Source organism: Mustela erminea, chromosome 18 (assembly GCF_009829155.1).
Source record: "Mustela erminea isolate mMusErm1 chromosome 18, mMusErm1.Pri, whole genome shotgun sequence".
In the NCBI taxonomy this organism is placed as follows: Eukaryota; Metazoa; Chordata; class Mammalia; order Carnivora; family Mustelidae; genus Mustela; species Mustela erminea.
Window position 1 is genome coordinate 43,236,437 of NC_045631.1, and position 9,043 is coordinate 43,245,479.

Sequence of the window (9,043 nt, forward strand, 5' to 3'; positions counted from 1 at the left end):
GGTACTACTCGTATCTCATTCGACCGAGGCTTAGCTGGGGCTCAGGGCTGCCTGAGAATCATCTGATTCCATTTTCGCCACAATTTTCCAACCACTGGGTGGGGGAGGCACCGTGACTACCCCATTTGCAGAGGTGGAAACTGCTTACTTAGGTGGAAACCTCAGCATGTGAATTTGAACCTGGCGCCCGTCCGAACCCAGAGCCTGCAGGGACCTCCTCCCGAGAAGCCAGCAGATTAGTCCAGCCTCCTCGGGTTCCAGAAGAGGGCACTGAGGCACAGCGGAGGAAACAGCTGGCATCTGGCTGTCAGGCACCGAGTCCGCGCTGAGGTCACTGAAATCGATTACTGAAGTCTAGACCCGGACTTGGTCAGATCATTAAATCTCGATTTTGCTCTTAATTAAATCCACTCTGGTTGCATGAGGTCCCGTGATGCTGGGCATGACTTTGTTCCTCCTCCAAACTTGTACGAAAGTGGTGATAGGACTTTTTTTTTTTTAAGATGTTATTTATTTGTTTTTCAGAAAGAGAGAGCACAAGCAGGCAAAGTGGCAGGCAGAGGCAGAGAAAGAAGCAGGCTCCCCACCGAGCAAGGAGCTCAATGTGGAACTCGATCCCAGGACCCCGGGATCACGACCGGAGCGGAAAGCCCAACCGACTTGAGCCACCCAGGCCCTCCCGGTGATAGGACTTTTATGATGAAAAAAGAAAAGGCCCTTCTAAGTACAAAAACAAACAAAATGAATATATTAAAAATTGTATAAGTTGGACGACATTAAAACATAACATTTCTCTATATAATTAAAAAAAACTAAAGTAAAAGGCAAGACTCAAACTCAAGAAAACATATTTATCACATATATGACCAAAGAAGCATTAAGGTCTGGAATATGTGAGGAGTACCTACAAATCAATTAAAAAAAAAAAATGACCCAGACCCCCATTTCAAAAAGCGAGCAAGGATAATACACAAGTAACTAATCAATGTGAAAAATATGTATTCTATCTCACTATTAATCGAAGAAATACAAATTAATTAAAATAAAAGATACTTTTCTTTCCAATTAAAAAATTGGGGGATGGGACAAAGTTTTTTGTTTTTTGCTTTTTTCAGTGCTAACACCCACAGTCGTCCAGGCTGTGATCAGGGCCATGTTGAACACTAGAGAGGAGACTGTAGGAGAATTTTCAGAAGGCTGGCTTAGAGTGAGAGTGAGGGGTGTCTACCTTTTTTTAAAAAAAAAAAAAAAGATTTTATTTACTTATTCGACAGAGAGAGAAAGAGATCACAAGCAGGCAGAAAGGCAGGCAGAGAGAGATAGAGGAGGAAGCAGGCTCCCCACCGAGCAGAGAGCCCAACGCAGGGCTCAATTCCAGGACTCCAGGATCATGACCTGAGCCGAAGGCAGAGGCTTTAACCCACTGAGCCACCCAGGCGCCCCGGGTGTCTACCTTTATCCAGGTTCCCATTTCTGTGCAGGTAATTTAGGGTGTCTGCAGAGGAGGCTAGGTGGCCCCATTGCTCCCCATGGTTCTCCTCAAGACTGGGTTTCTTGCAGCCTAAAGGAAACGATCCTTTGAGGACTGTGGCCCCAGATAGGCTTAAACTGGAATCCCAGTTCTACAGCCCATTGATTTTGTCTTTCTGAGCCTCAGTTTCCCTCATCTGTGAATGGGACTAATACCATTCCCATGGCAAGGCCATAGCAAGGACCACAGAAACTGGAGAAAAACCACTGAGAAGGTGTCCATTAAACCATACCTGGGGCTGATATGCCTGCCCCGGGACTCAGAGCCATGGGCCGCTGTCAGGGGAGCCTAAACATCCCTGCCCCTCCACCCAATCCCCCCTCACATGTGGATGGATTCTTGTGCCCAAATGCCACCAACTCTTTCTGGAATCCCAGCTCCACATGTGTCCATGCATGCTGGGCCCCCCGCTGAGCATGTTACACTGATGCCCCATCGCAATCCTGTAAGGTCCGTGTTATTAGCTCCATTTTACTGATAAACTGAGGCTCAGAGAGGTTAAGCAACTTGCTCCAGGTCCCACAGCGGTTAAATGGACACCGGGGCAAAAGCTCAGGCCAGTGGGGCCCTGATCCGCACTCTTTTCTCTATCTCAGGCTGCCTTCGTGGAGCCGGATAGCAACACATGCCTTGGGCCTCTGTGTCCCCTCCTCTGGTGTTCAGCACATATGTGGGTGACTCCAGCCCTGAAGCCACGGCTCTATCACCAATATTCCCAGACTGGGCAGAGTCCTCCCTTCCTCTGCCCTTATTAATTTTACCAGGAGCCTCCTGAGAAAACCAGGCCTCCCTCTCCCCCACCCCTCTGCTCTCTGGCTTAATTACTTCTCCTCCTGGCTGTAATAAATGTCTCTGAGCCCCTGAGACAGGAAACTTCATCAAGAACCGCTGCCTTCATGACTCAGCCTTGCCTCGCCCAGCCCCATCCCTCTGGACCCAGACGGAGGCCCAGTCTCTGCCTCATCTCCAGCCCAGCCCCAGCTTCAGCTAAGAGGGCATCCGTGGGTTGGAGACTCCCCAGCCCCGCAGTCCCCCTGCCCCCCATAGAATGCAGGAACGCTGACCCCAAAAACCAGACCATAAGGGATCTGCCCCAGATTATTGGGAGGATCCCGATCCTCCCTCGTCTAGCAATCCACACACGGGCATTGGACCAGACGGCTCGGAACGCAGCTCATCCTGGCTTCCTGCACGCCCACAGCCCCCGGGGGTCAGCACAAAGAGGCCATTCTTTCCTCTTATTCACTCACCCATACTCCAAGAGCACCTGCTCCAGGCACAGGCAGCGAGATCTGCCTTCCAGGGATCTATGGTCCAGCAAGAACACACCCCGAAACAAGTAGATAAATAAAAAGCAGATAAATAAAATGACCCATGACTCTTGAAGAACACGGGTTTGAACTACGTGGATTCACTTACACGCAAGTTTTTTCGGTAAATACAATACAGTGCTCTAAATATATTTGCTCTCCTTTATGATTTTCTTTTTTCTTTTTTTAAAATATATTTATTTTATATATTTTTATTTTATTTTATTTAAGATTTATTTATTTGACAGACAAAGATCACAAGTAGGCAGCAAGGCAGGCAGAGAAAGAGAGAGAGGAAGGGAAGCAGGCTCCTTGCTGAGCAGAGAGCCTGATGTGGGGCTCGATCCCAGGACCCTGGGACCATGACCCGAACTGAAGGTAGAGGCTTTAACCCACTGAGCCGCCCAGGTGCCCCATCCTTTATGATTTTCTTAATAACATGTTCTCTCTAGCTTACTTTATCGTAAGAACACAGCATGCAGGACATCTAACAGAAAATATGTTTATTTTTATCGGCTGTTCGTGTTCTCTATAAGGCTTCTGGTCAACAGTAGGGTATTGGAAGTTAAGTTGTGGGAGAGTCAAAAGCTCCACACAGACTTTTGACATCCCTAACCCCTATATGGTACAAGGGTCGACTGTATTTATAAGGAAGGGGAAAGCGGGAGCTGAGAGTGGTAGCTTGAGGAGCAGCCATGGCATATACAATTCCATCCTGTCCTAGTCAGTCTCTATATTGGAAGTCCTTACAGCAGTCTGCCCTGCATCCTCATGCGTCAAGTTCAGCAGGGTCTTACTGGATCATCGCCTCCCATCACCCAGGGCTTCTGCTATATACCCCCCTACCCATCACCTCAAACAACCAGGGAGGAAAGAGGGTCCACAACCAGCACGCAGGAGGCAGAACAGCAGAATGAATACAGTATCCGCGGCAGCCGCCCGACATCCCCTTCCTGCCTCTCCGCCCTCCCATTGGGGTCCCCTCCAGTGTCCTCCTCCCCTCCAACCCCAGAACCCCGCACCCATCCCCAAAGTCATTTCTTTTTTTTTTTTTTTTAATTTTATTTATTTATTTAACAGATCACAAGTAGGCAGAGAGGCAGGCAGAGAGAGGAAGGGAAGCATGCTCCCTGCTGAGCAGAGAGCCCGATGTGGGGCTCGATCCCAGGACCCTGGATCACGACCTGAGCCAAAGGCAGAAGCTTTAACCCACTGAGCCACCCAGGCGCCACCCCCCCCACCGAAGTAATTTCTGGGTAGACTAAGGAGTTACATGTAAAAATACATTGAACTTGGGCGCCTGGTGGCTCAGTGGGTTAAGCCTCTGCCTTCAGCTCAGGTCATGGTCTCAGGGTCCTGGGATCGATCCCTGACGTCCCCGAGTCCCCGATCCCCACATCGGGCTCTCTGCTCAGCAGGGAGCCTGCTTCCCCCTCTCTCTCTGCCTGCCTCTTTGCCTCCTTGTGATCTCTGTCTGTCAAATAAATAAATAAATCTTAAAACAATATACATTGAACCATAGAAAATCTGGAAGGCGGCACAACCAGACCTGTTGAGGGAAGAGGGCTTTGTGAGTAGAAAGGACTGGACGAGAACACAGGAGAAAGGTCAACAGCTTTGCCCACAGAAGCGTTAAACACAGGTACGTGTCATAAAAGCAGAACTGAAATGACGCATGAACCCCTCTTTTTTGCCTAGCTCGAGCCTAATCTGTCCTAGATGGAGCCCGCCAGGAACCTTCCCTCCCTTCACCCCCTCAACTCCACCTTCCCTGGTTGGGGTTGGCTGTCACCCCTAAATGCTCCCTGGCCCCCCGCTGCTCCATCCTCCAGCAAAACGCAGATGAGACTGTGTGTAAATGTCACTTTGGATCCTCGTGGTGCATGGGCACCTTGACATCTTATTGTTTTTATAATCTCCGTGCCCAGCGCACAGAAATACTTTACACGGGGTAAAATCCATTAAGTTTTTTAGTGGCTATCTGTTCTATTTTCTCCTTCCCTGGGTTTTTTTTTTTAATTGCAGTAAAATATACATAACATAAACCCCCCCAAAAAATACATGTAACATAAAATCTACCCTCCTAACTTTTTAAAAAAGATTTTATTTATTTGACAGAGAGAAAGAAAGAGCGCAGGCAGGCAGAGAAAGAGGGGGAAGCAGGCTCCCCGCTGAGCAGAGAGCCTGATGCGGGGCTCGATTCCAGGACCCTGAGATCATGACCCAAGCCGAAGGCAGAGGCTTATCCCACTGAGCCACCCAGGCACCCCATACCCTCCTAACTTTTTGAGGAAATGCCATACTGTTTCCATAGCAGCTACACCATTTGGCATTCCTGCCAACAGCTCACAGGGATTCCAATTTCTCTGCCTCCTCGCCAGTCCTTGTTACTTTCTGGTGTTTTTGACAGTGTGTGAGGTGGCATCTTACTGTTGTGGGGATTTGTTTGTTTGTTTGTTTGTTTTTAATAATCTCTACACCCAACGTGGGGCTCGAACTCACGACCCCAGGATCAAGAGTCGCTCACTCCACCGACTGAGCCAGTGAGGTGCCCCCTACTGTTGTTTTAGCTTGCATTTCCCAATAACTAGTTTTATTTTTTTTATATTTTTTAAAAGATTTTTATTTATTTATTTGTCGGGGGGGGGGAGGGAGAACACAAGCAGACAGAGCAGCAGCAGAGGCAGAGAGAGAAGCAGGCTCCCGCTGAGCAAGGAGCCCGATGTGGGACTCGATCCCAGGACCCTGGGATCATGACCTGAGCCGAAGGCAGCAGCTTAACCAACTGAGGCACCCAGGCATCCCTCCCAATAACTAGTTTTAAATGAGTCAATAGACTAATAAAAGAAAAAAATCCATACGACAGATATGACAAAAGGTAATATCTTTTTTTTTAAAGATTTTATTTATGTATTTGACAGACAGAGATCACAAGTAGGCAGAGAGGCAAGCAGAGAGAGGGGGAAGCAGGCTCCCCGCTGAGCAGAGAGGCGCCCCCAAAGGTAATATCTTTTATACGTAAAATGAAATTACAGATCTCTATGACTCTATGTAAAACATTAGGTTCCAAAAAGACAAAGGGACATGAAGAGACAACTTTTGAAAGAGGGAAGGTAACATAAGAACAAGATGGGATTGGGAGGGAGACAAACCATAAGTGACTCTTAATCTCACAAAACAAACTGAGGGTTGCTGGGGGGAGGGGGGTTGGGAGAAGGGGGTTGGGGTTATGGACATTGGGGAGGGTAAGTGCTTTGGTGCGTGCTGTGAACTGTGTAAACCTGGCGATTCACAGACCTGTACCCCCGGGGATAAAAATATATGTTTATAAAAAATAAAAAATTAGGGACGCCTGGGTGGCTCAGTTGGTTAAGCAGCTGCCTTCGGCTCAGGTCATGATCCCAGCATCCTGGGATCGAGTCCCGCATCGGGCTCCTTGCTCGGCAGGGAGCCTGCTTCTCCCTCTGCCTGTCTGCCTGTGCTCGCTCGCTCTCTCTGATAAATAAATAAAATCTTTTTTTAAAAATAAATAATTAATTAAAAAAAAAAAACATAAGAACAAATGGCATCACTGGTCACCAAAAAAGACAAAACAGAACACCCTGCTTTGCCTGGGACGATTTCAAAACTTAAAAAATATATAAATAAAATGATAACACTACTGCTGGCAAGAGTGCTGGCAAATAGACATACGCGTCCATTCTCGGCTAATGAGTGGGCATTGGTACAGCCCTTTTGAAAAGCAACTTCCAAAGACTCGGGAGCATTTATGCACTTTAACCTAGGAGTTCGGTTTCTGGTACCCACTGAAATAAAATCATTTCAGCAATATATGCATAAAATGTGTACCAAAACTTATTTATAATAGTGAAAACTTCGAAGTAGCATAAATATCTGATAATAGCATATTCAGTAATAAATTTTAAAGTATCCCGATAGTGTAACATTATGAAGTTACCCAAAAGTTGATCATGAGGTTGCTGCGATGAGAAGCTGTTTGGAACTTTAAGTGGGAAAAGCAGAATACAAAATGTTACCTGCCCTAACATCTCAACCCAGAAAAAACAAGGGTAGGAAGTATATATAAAAATATACAGCAGGGGGCGCCTGTCTGGTTCAGTCGGTGGAGCCCTCCCAGTCTTGATAACTGGCTTGTGAGTTTCAGCTCCACCTTGGGTATGGAGATTACTTAAAAATAAAATCTTTTTTTTTTTTAAGATTTTATTTATTTGACAGAGATCACGAGTAGGCAGAGAGGCAGGCAGAGAGAGAGAGAGGAGGAAGCAGGCTCCCCACGGAGCAGAGAGCCGGATGTGGGGCTCTATCCCAGGACCCTGGGATCATGACCTGAGCAGAAGGCAGAGGTTTCAACCCACTGAGCCACCCAGGCGCCCCTTAAAAATAAAATCTTAAGGGGCACCTGGGTGGCTCAGTGGGTTAAAGCCTCTACCTTTGGCTCAGGTCATGATCCCAGGGTCCTGGGATCGAGCCCCAAGAGCCTGCTTCCTCCTCTCTGTCTGCCTGCCTCTCTGCCTACTTGTGATCTCTGCTTATCAAATAAATAAACAAAACCTTTAAAAACAAAGAAATAAATAAAATCTTTAAAAAAAAAAAACCAAAAAAAAAAAAAAAAAAAAAAAAAAACCAGCAGGCTCATAGAAGCTTCCTCTGGCGGATGAGCCTGTGGGTAATTCTCTTCTGCCTTGTGCTTCGTCTCCTCACATCCTATATTCTCCCCAAACTGAAAATGTAATCACAACCTCCCATAAACTTCAAACAGATATTCCCTCTTCTGAATATTTATCCTTAAAAAAAATCATTTGACAGTATGAAGGAACATGTTATGCGTGAAATGCTAATTATATTTATAATCATATATAAGTTGGATGCAAATCGAATGTTTAATAATAGAAATTAATTAAGTAGATGAGAGAATTTTACACTTGTTGAAATCTTAGTCAATAAAAGGCACAGTGAGGAAGTGTGACGGGTTGAATTGTGTCCCCCAAAATGATATGCTGAAGTCCTAACCCCCGGTACCTCGGGATAGGACTTTATTTGGAAGGAAGATGTTGTGGTCTTAATTCATGAAGATGAGGTCATACCGGAGTAGGTGACACTTAATCCAATATGTCTTGTGTGTCCTTCTAAGAAGAGGAGACACGCACAAGGAGAAGGTAGCCACGTGACCCCAAAGACAGAGATTGGAGTGGGGCATCTTCAAGGCAAAGAAAGCCAAGGACTGCCAGCAAACACCAGAAGCTACAAGAGCCAAGGAAGGATTCTCCCCTACAGGTTTCTGGTGGCCCTGCTGGTGCCTTGATCCTGGCTAATCTCCCCACCTGTGAGACCACATATTCCTGCTATTTTCAGCCACCCAGTCTGTGGTCTTTTGTTAGGGCAACCCTAGGAAACGAATATAGGGACCTAATATGAAAAATGTTCCTGACGTCCTAAGTGAAGCTCAGGGAAATATTTACAGGCACACCATAATACAGCCATCCTTGTTTGTTTCATGTATAAGAGCTTGGAAAGAAAGACCAAATGCAACTGTCTTAGTAGGCTAGACAGGTTTATTTATCTAGTTTTCAGTAATTTTCCTGAATTACTTTTATAATGAAGAAAAAAAAAAAAAGGTGTTTGGTGTTTTGAGGTTTGTGCTGTTGTTCTTTTATTAAGTACACCCTAAACGGAACCACCAGCTGCTCCTTCCACTCCCACTATCAGACCCCTGGTCTCTGCCTGGGCTCCACCACCTCCCCCCCCCCCACCAACCCTTAACTTCTAGGAGCCCAGCAGACACTGGGCCACTCCTCAAAATCTTACAGGGGCTCCCCGGTCTCCTTTAGCTGCACCCACACCACTGGCCTTACTACGCTGGGCTTTGCCCTTCCCCGCCCCTGCCCTTGCCCTGGCACACTAACACTAGTACCTTCCCCGGGGTTTCTCAACGACCTGCAACGACCAGTGAGTCGGTAAATCGGGAGGGAAGCCAGCTTCCTCCCCACCGAGAAGACGAAAAGGAAAGTTCCCGCAGTCGGAGGGAAAGTCCTGCTCAAAGCCATTCCGAGGCCACTCTGTGAGGCTGGGACTCGAAACCACGACTCCAGATCAAGGCAAGGGCTGAGCCCTGTGTCCCCGGATCCACTCGTCCAGCACCCTGTCGGGCCACCGTGGGCGCTCCCTTCATGCGCACCGACTG